Source organism: Lactuca sativa, chromosome 6 (assembly GCF_002870075.4).
Source record: "Lactuca sativa cultivar Salinas chromosome 6, Lsat_Salinas_v11, whole genome shotgun sequence".
NCBI lineage: Eukaryota > Viridiplantae > Streptophyta > Magnoliopsida > Asterales > Asteraceae > Lactuca > Lactuca sativa.
The window spans coordinates 188,569,849-188,580,286 of record NC_056628.2 but is presented as its reverse complement, the minus strand read 5'-3'; positions in this window follow the sequence as shown (position 1 = coordinate 188,580,286).

Here is a 10,438-nt window from a genome sequence, read left to right as displayed (position 1 = left end):
CAAGTGCACTCGACGAGTCGGGTCAAAGTTTGATCATTGACTTTCGTTGACTTTTAGGGTTTGGTCAACAATGTGGCCTTTGAGCTGATAGAGGGGTAAAATGGTCTTTCAACTAGAGAGGGTTGTGTCTAGTCCTGAGAATTGTATTTATGAGAATATTTACTTTGTGTGATTAGGCGGAGGCTAGATCATATTTCTACCGAGTCAGAGATATACCGAGACATCTAAGGTGAGTCTTCTCACTATACTTTACCTAGTGTGGTAACAGAGTTATGTGACCGAGTATTCTAGAGTTATATGCCAGTGTATTTGCATGATATTATGTGTTGTGATTTATTGTGATATGTGATATACATGATTCAGAGTTTACAGAGTTAGGACCAGTGGGTCCATAGAGTTATGGGACCAAGAGGGTCCCACAGAGACATTCGACCAGAGGGTCAACAGAGTTACAACGTTGAGTGGCTGCTATGTGTTTATGTGGTATTTTGGGGAACTCACTAAGCTTTTATACTTACAGTGTTATGTGTAGTGTTTCAGGTACCAGTGATGATCGCGGGAAGACGCCGACATGACTCATACACACGCACACTGGAGTTCATATGTTTATCTTGGGGTTTCTGTATTGAGATAGCGATGATACAATGTTTTAAAATGTGGGTGTGAATGAAAATATATGGTTTTTAAAATGCGAAAAATTGTTTGAATTTTTACGGTGTTACAACCAGCCATATCTCTTTAGTGGAAATGGTCATGCCCTGATGAGGACCCTGAGGATCAGTGTTCCTCCTATTTACCACCTGGACCCTACGACACATGTTTCCCGATCCACTTATGGTCAACTGGGGAAACAGACCATGTGTAATGATCTAGTTTGGCTCCGAGATCTCTTCCGAAAGAAGTGGATTGCTAAACTTCTGCCATGATTTGAGGTTGGCGAGTCTTCACAGGCACCACTTAGGGATGACCCTGAGAATGATTTGATACCACGCCTTATGTATTAGACTGATCGGCTATCGGATATAGTCAGATCTCTAGAGAGTTTCATCAGATATTCAGGCTCTACTTCACTAGGGCACCAAGTTGAAAGACTCGAGGAAGATAAGAAGGAGGATGTTGAGGCTATCCAGACCTTCTATCTGAAGGGTTTTGAGCATTATAACACTCCTAAGGTATGCATGCAACCCTAAATACCTTGGATCCATGTTTTCTCTATTATACATGCAAATATCAATTTTTCCAAGATATTGTTCTAACTAGCATATTATAAAGAACATATAATATAAATTCTAGTAGAATTACATACTTCTTTGTTGTAGCTTGATTCCATGGAGCTTAAGAGCCTAGTGCCTCAAGTGTGACACCTCAAACGATTCACACAAAATCACCAACATCTTGGAATAAGTTGAGAGAAAAGGTTCCTATGCTCAAATTGGCTAGCCCTCATGTTTACACACACTAGTGCCAATTTCTTGAGCCATGGGGTCCTTATATATGGTGACTATTAGGGTTACACCATGTAACTCATTTCTTTCCATGTTCTTCATGCTCCATGGGTTAAAACTTCCATGGAGTATCCATGGGTGAATCCATGGGTTTAGCCCAACATGAAGAACTATGAAGCATAAGCCCACATATATAAGAATGAATGATTTACACAATCAATCCCCATCTATTTAATTAGTCTCCTTTTGATCACATAATTAATTCCAAATTAATGCTTGATCAATACTAATTAAATAATATGATTTCATATTAATATGTTAGAACTTATAATATATTAACAAATTGTAATTATCCTTTTCTCACAAAAGTCTATCCAAATTGTTCCGATGCCATGCAACCCAAATGGACCATGCCAATCGGGTCAAGTACATTCAAGAAATAGTTATGAACTTAGACACCTAATCCAACACTATCATCATGTAGGTGCTAAATTCACTAAGGAAAATGATATGAGAGCTCACTATAGAGCACTAAACTATAAGACTCGGATCATTGATGCCCAACTAGTTACGGCAAAGCACCAGGAGGTTGTTGTCGCACAAGAGAGACGTTATATCCTGGAACAGTTTGAGGAATTTTGTCCTCTATGCGACGTCATGTTTTAGGAGACAAATGCTTCATCTAAGGTGTCTTGTGCCCTATGGTAGGGTTAGAACTTTTGAGGAATAGCTTTCGTTTTGCAAGTGTTTATCACAGCCTGTTTGTATTTGATCTTTTGTAAAAAATTTCCATTTCTAACCTTACATGGTTGATACTTTTGTAATAAAAAACAAGTAGTTCTAATGTAAATATTTCAGTATTTTGTTAAATGTTTGCATTTATTATGTATTGATTGCAAAACACTATATCAGGTAAAACCTTCATTTCATGACTTGGAAATCTATAGGATTTCGCAAAAAGGAAATTGTATGAATAAAAAATGCATGCGTACTTGTTATAACTACATAGTGTAAAATAACTTAACATATCCATCTAAAACATACTAGGACAATGCCTCCACCAAAAATTCCACAAGTTCGTCTACCACCAACTCCCTGAGGCAACCAAAGGAGTGCTCCGGAAGTAACTCCAACATTGGTAGAAACTTCGAACCATGGAGAGGCACCAGGTGCAAAAAATGTAAACCCACCATTTGAAATGGATCCTGCTCAAATGCAGACCCTTCTTGTTTAAGGGATTGCTACAACCCTAGCTGCCTATGAGGCTTCCAGAAATGACAACATTGGGAACAAAAGAAATGGTGGTCGAACGCCAATCAATAATCAAAACCACTCTAGCACTTGTTTATAAAAAGTGTTCATGGGTCGTAAAACTTGATCCTTCTACAATACGAAAGGAGATGTTGGTTTATCTTGCTGGATAGAAAAAATGGAGTTAGTATTTCACATCAGTTCTTGCCCCAATGACTGTCGGGTCAAGTACGCTACCTACACGCTGATGGATTCCGCCTTAACTTGGTGGAATAACCACGCCAAGTCCATCAGAATCGATGGTGCTTATGCCATGGGCTGGGAACCTCCGAAATAGATGATGATCAAGGAGTACTGCCCACGACATGAAGTCCAGGCTCTGGAACGAGACCTTTGGAATCTGACCATGAAAGGATCAGATGTAGCCGCCTATACCTCCCGATTTAATGAACTTGATAACCTTTTCCCGGGAATGGTGACAGCAGAAGACAAAAATACAGAAAAATACATTTGGGGAATAGCATCACCAGTCCAAGGTCTGGTTACTACATCCAGGCCCTCCACTTTCGGTAGTGCCAAACAATTGGCCTATCAGTTAACTGAGCAATGTATTTGTCAAGGTACCATGGTCTCGTCAAAAGGAAAGAACCAAGCTAGGAGTACAAAGAGGAAGTTCCATGGAAAGCTGAAAGGGAACTTCAATCATCGCACGCCTAATCTAGAACCAATAACCGTGTATGTTGCAACCACATATACTCTAACTCCAGTAAAGCCCTACTATGAAACTCTACCTCATTGCACCAAGTGCAACTATCACCATGTTGGAAATTGTATGACCTGCAACAAATGCAAATTAAGGGGTCACACCGCTAAGTTTTGCAGAAGGGCCCCAAACAACACAACCCCAACTACTGCTGTAGGAGGAAGCTGAAACTGCTTTGAATACAACTAACTGGGGAATTTCAAGAAAGACTGCCCTAAACTGAAGAATCAAGGTGGTAAAGGAAGAGCATTTATGATAGGTGCGGGAGATGCACGTCAGGAGCCAACTATGGTTACTGGTATGTTTCCTATCAACAATATTTATGCTTCTGTATTATTTGACACTAGTGCCGATAGAAGCTTTATTTCCCATAAGTTTAGGAGAATGATAAATCATAAATCATGCAAACTTAATGAAGCTTACATGGTAGAATTAGCAAATGGTAAAACAGAAAACACCTTAGAAATACTCACCAATTTCCTTCTCACCCTGAATAATCATGTCTTCTATGTTGACTTAATACTCATGACCATTAGATGTTTTGATGTGATTATCAGAATGGATTGTTTATCAACCCATTGAGCAGAGAGTCTATGTTAAGAAAAGGTTGTTCGATTACCTTTACTAAGAGACGAATCTCTTTTGATTTACGGAGACAAGGCAGGGAAGAACCTAAGAGTCATCACTTGCATGAAGGCAAGGAAGTATTTGTAGAAGAGATGCCTTGCTTTCTTGGCCTACAAGTGTATGATTACCCGGACGTATTTCCAGAAGATCTACCTGGAGTATCTCCAGTCAAACAGGTTGAATTCTGAATCGACCTAATTCCAGGTGCATAAACACTGGCACGATCTCCTTATCCTCTAGCTCCATCTAAAATTCAAGAAATATCTAGTCAACTTCAAGAACTTCTTGACAAAGGCTTTATCCATCCAAGCTTCTCTCCATGGGGAGCCCTGATATTAGTTGTCAAAAAGAAGGATGGATCATTCAGGATGTGAATCGACTATAGAGAGTTGAACAAGCTCACCATAAAAAACCGGTATCCATTCCCGAGGATCGATGACCTGTTTGACCAGCTGCAAGGATCCTACTACTACTCGAAGATCAACCAAAGATCCGGCTACCGTCAACTGAGAGTTCAAGAAGAAGATTTTCCAAAGATGACATTTCGAACTCGATATGGTCATTACGAGTTTCTAGTTGTGCCATTTGGACATAGCAATGCACTAGCCATATTCATGGACCTTATGAATTGGGTGTGTGAACCCTAATTGGATAATTTTATAATCGTCTTCATCGACAACATATTAATATATTCACGAACCAATGAAGAACATCGACAACACCTGAGTTTAATTATGGAACTGTTAAGAAAAGAGAAACTTTATACAATGTTTTCTAAATGTGAGTTCTGGATTACCGAAGTGCATTTCCTCGTCCATGTAGTCAGTAGTAAAGGGATTCATGTCAATCCCACGAAGACTGAAGCGGTTACGAATTGGAAAGTACCAACCACACCAAGCAAAGTACGCCAATTCTTAGGGATTACAGGATACTATCGAAGATTCATCGAGAACTTTTCCAAAATAGCCAAGCCTCTCACCACACTAACCCAGAAAGACAAAAATTTTGATTTGGGAGACAGCCGAGAGTTTGCCTTCCGGAATTGAAGCGATTGTTGTGGAGTGCACCATTTTTTCTCTCCGAAAGGGAACATAAGACTTTGTAGTATTTTGCGACACCTCACACCAAGGGTTAGGATTCATACTAACGCGGAGAAATAAATTCATTGCATACGCATCCTGACATCTGAAGCCAAACGAGACAAACTATACTAGCCATGACCTAGAGTTGGAAGTTGTAGTGTTTACTTTGAAGATTTGGAGGCACTACCTATATTGAACAAAGTGTGTCGTTTTGACCGACCATAAAAGCCTTCAACACATATTTGATCAGAAGGAGCTCAATATGTGAAAACGAAGATGGGTCAAATTGCTAAGCGATTACGAATGCGAAATTCGTTATCACCCTGGTAAAGCCATTGTCATGGTAGATGCTTTAAGAAGGAAAGAGCGAGCAAAGCATCTTCATGTAAAGGCTCTAACCCTAACCATCTACTTGAACCTCACCACCCAAATTCGTGATGATCAGCTAGAAGCACTCAAACCCAAGAATATCATTGAAGAAAACTTGTGAGGTATAGACAAACAGTTCGACCTCAAGGAAGACGGTACATGATATTTCATGAACCAAATTTAGACACCAAAGTTTTGTGAAGTCAGGAGTTTAGTTTTAAATGAAGCTTATAAATCGAGATACTCAATACATCCTGGATCAGATAAGATGTATATCGATCTCAAAAAGCTTTACTTGTGGCCCAATATAAAGGTAGAGATTGCCACCTATGTCGGTAAATATTTGACCTCCTCCAAGGTCAAGGTAGAGTACCAGAAGCCATCTGGTCTGCTACAAAAGTCGTCAATCCTAGAATGGAAGTGGGATTAGATAACCATGGACTTGATAACAAAGTTCCCAACGACATCAAGTGGTTATGACACCATTTGGATAGTGGTTGACCATTTAACCAACTCCACCACTTCCTAGCCATCAAAGACACTGACAAGATGGAGAAAATCATTAGGACCTATCTCAGAGAGATAGTCAGATAGAATGGTGTGACAATATCTATCATTTTGGACCGAGGTAGATTTACTTCCAAATTTTGGCAATCACTGCAAAGGTCCCTAGGAACCAAAAATGATATGAGTATAGCATACCATCCTCAAATGGATAGGACAGATCGAAAGAACAATAAGAACTCTGGAAGATATACCCCGTTCTGGTGTGATAGACTTTGGTAATGCATAGGAAACTCACTTTCTATTAGTTGAATTCTCATACAACAATAACTACCACACTAGCATCAAGGTCGTTCCATTCAAGGCCTTGTACGGGGGTAGATTTCGTTCTCCGATATGTTGGGTGGAAGTTGGAGATACTCAATTAGCTAAAAACAATGTTGGACACACTCTACTCACTGGTCCTGAGATCATTCATGAAATGACGATGAAGATCGTTCAAATAAAGGAAAGATTAAAAGTCGCACATAGTCGATAGAAGAGCTATGTTGACATCAGAAGCAAACCATTGGAATTCAAAGTAGGAGACCATGTCCTACTAAAGGTTGCTCCATGGAAGGGTGTCATTAGATTTGGAAAAAGAGGTAAATTAAACCCTCATTACATTGGACCATTGAAAATCCTAGCAAGGGTTGGTCTGGTAGCTTACAAGCTCAAATTAACTCAAGAGTTCATAATACCTTCCATGTGTGTAACCTCAAAAAGTGTCTATTTGATGAGAACCTCATCATTCTACTCACGAAGATCCATGTCAACACTAAGCTTCATTCGTGGAAGAACCGGTGGAGATCATGGATCGAGAAATCAAAAGCCTCAAGCAAAGCTGCCTACCTATAGAAAAAGTATGATGGAACTCACCATAGAGGGCTAGAGTTTACATGGGAACGTGAGGATCAAATGAAACAAAAGTATCCACAATTGTTCCGCGGTGCGCCTTCCACTAGTGGAATGACATAATGATAACACAAAGTAGCATGGAACTTAATAATTTTGGAATGAAATTCCTTTAACGGTGAGGTAATGTAGCATCACGAAATTTAGGTCATAGACTGCGAACGGTTAAATTATAGTAAATCTCTTTGTAATTTAGCTCATTGAGTTTTAGTGCATCTAAAATAAAATAAATGAGTTCATTTCAAATATTATAAGATACCAGTTGATATCTTACATCTAAATGTGTAAACTGTCAAGCAAATAAAACAGCTCAAACTACAACACTGGTTAATGCGTCTGAAAAACTAAAAATTCGTATTAAGTAGTTTTGAGCAAAGAAAACATTAAAACCTTATAGTACATGTTCGTATGCAAAAGAAACGACAGTTTTAGGAAAACAAACAATAAAACATTGATTTTTTTTTAATCGCGTAAAACCGAATCGATCCATTGAGGCACTTGCACACCTCCAATGGAAATTCCGAGAGCATTTTTGGACTCAGGCTATGGCCTATTATTTAAGTTCATACTCAAAAATATTTTAGAAAAAATATTTGCAAAAGTCGAAAAATCGAGTGTTACGAGCCATTTAGTCGCAAAACGTGAAACACGATTTTCTGTAACTCGACAAATTAATCTGTTTGGGTTTTTGGAATCCTTGAACTTGACTCTATCTAACGGCATTTTCAGAAAAATTTCTAGACATCGGGATCTCGATACACCAAATTATGTGTCTTGGGCAATTAATGGGATTAAGACCGTATGTGGGACCCACTAGACTTATAAGTAGAAAAATTTTGAGCTCATTTTTCTTTCTTGTTTCTCTCTCACGTGACATCTCTTCCCTCACCCTCTCCACCTTTAGTATACACTTCCACAAAGAGAGTACAAAGCATGATGGTTAAGTATGGCTTTTTAGAAAGAGAGTGTGTATTCTTGGCAATAAAAGGAAGATCATATCACCTCATTTAATACACAACAATCGCATTTTCTTCTCTAAAGATTTCCATCTATATCTCCCTCTATCTCTTTCGGTTGCACACCACCACCATACACCACCAATTCCACCACCCCAAACCACCCTTATACCTCCCTTTTTTGGTAGAAACTACCCCCAATCACCACCTCAATCCCTCTCCACACTCCCCTTTCTTCCCTTCATCGATGCCCAAAGTAGTAGAGCAAGCCAAAGGCAACAACCACTGGAGAACATAACGCCACCACCTGCCGTCCCACTGCCACCACCGTCTAACTCCACCACCACCCAAAGTTCTTGTAGTTCCGCTACTTTGGAAGACTTCTCCACCCTCCTGACTCTCCCTCTCTTCGTATTGCTGCCAGAAAAACAAAGATGAAACGAGGCAACAAGCCCCGTCACTTCTTCTTCCATCACTGGAACCGACCGCCACCTCCGATTCTATAGCCGGTGAATCACTATCACCACCTCCTGCTACTGTTCCTCTCACTGTAAGTCATCCCATCACCTCCATTTTTTCTTGTGCTGAATTCGATCAAAAAATAGTCAAACTAAAGGCCAATTCCTCTTCTTCGTGCATGGGGGTGACGGACACAGGAGGCAAAACCTTCTGTGCAATTAAACTCCACCGTGCAAACTCCCTATCATAATTAATTCAAATGACGCTTTTCTAAAAATCTTTTCAAAACAAGTCCCACCCTTTAATTCTTCAATTTTAAATGTTCAAACTCACCCATCTCTTTGAATTTCTCTACAAACAAGTCCTAATCATTTAAACTATCATTTCTTTTATTTAGTTTAAACCCTCCATGGTAAATACTTGACAAAATAAGTCCTAACTTGGCAAAACTTATATATATATATATATATATATATATATATATATATATATATATATATATATATATATATATATATATATATATATATATATATATATATAACCCCTTTTTGAAATTGTTTTACAAAACTAATCTCATTTATAAACTTGAGTTCCAAATTATTTACCTCAACAACACTAATAATTAATTTAGTAAAGCCAACACATTACTTGGTAATTAATACCAAAACTGTAGGTGATTTTATATCACTAATATTATTTAAGTGTAATGGGGTTAATTTGTTGATCAATGTCACTTTGACATTTATCAAACAAATTAGTATGGTGCGGAGTGCACATTTGTTTGATTTTGTTATTGTTGAAAGTATACTGCTATTTAGGGGCGATGCCGCTGAACTGACGGGGATCCGGGGGCAGCGCCTCTGGGAGCGGGGTCCAAGGGGAGGCAGCCCCTGGCGGGGTCCAAGGGGCAGTGTCCCTGGCTGGGGTCGTGCCGATCCATTTATAGACCCGGTTTTACGGTAGTTTATGACAGGTAATATGGCCGTTTTTGGAGATTAAGTTATTTATATATAACTACCATATGGCAGTTTTAAGACAGAAAGTTATTTTTATGTTATATGATCAATTTCGGATTCTCTTTTGGGTACAGATTTATAACATCTTCTTCATTCTATATTCTAGAAAAATAGTGAGTTTCATCCGATTAGAGATTTTGAGTGTACCCTCGAAATGCTTTAATCTGAAAGTGTTTCACAACTCTCACTGATCCAAGCATATCTATACCCCGAATTTCTAACAAAGATTAAAGCATTTTGTGATCATGGAAAGTGGTGATTCTGTGAAGGATATGACAAGAAAGTTTGACAAATTGAACAAGTTTGAAGGACAAGATTTTCTTAGATGGCAGAAGAAGATGCACTTTCTCCTTACCACTCTGAAAGTTGTGTATGTTCTGAGTACACCCATGCCAGTCTTACCAGAATCTGTTGAAGATGAACCTTTGGAAGCAACAAGAAGGAGATCAAAGTGGGAAAATGATGATTACATATGTCGTGGTCATATTCTCAATGGTATGTCTGACTCTCTTTTTGATATCTATCAAAATTTCGAATCTGCAAAAGAACTGTGTTATTATCTTGCATTCAAGTACATGGCTGAAGATGTTTCTAGCAAGAAGTTTCTTGTCAGTAACTTTATGGGTTACAAGATGGTTAACTCCAGGCCTGTTATGGAACAATTCCATGAAATGTTAAGGATTTTGGGACAGTTTGCTCAACACAATCTGAAAATGGATGAAGCCATTTCTGTGGCTGTGATCATTGACAAACTGCCCCTTCCTCGAAGGATTTTAAGCAAAATCTAAAACATAACAAAGAGGAATTGAATTTGACTCAACTTGGAAGCCATTTAAGGATTGAAGAGTCCATAAGGACTGAAGAACTTGATAATAATCCTAAAGGCAAGAACCAAATTAGTTCCTCTTCTGTGAACATGCTGGAAGGAGAAAGTTCAAAGAATCCCAAGAAGTCTAATGGAAAAAAGAAAGTTTAAAGGAAAGGATGACAAGTATTCCAACAAGAAGGC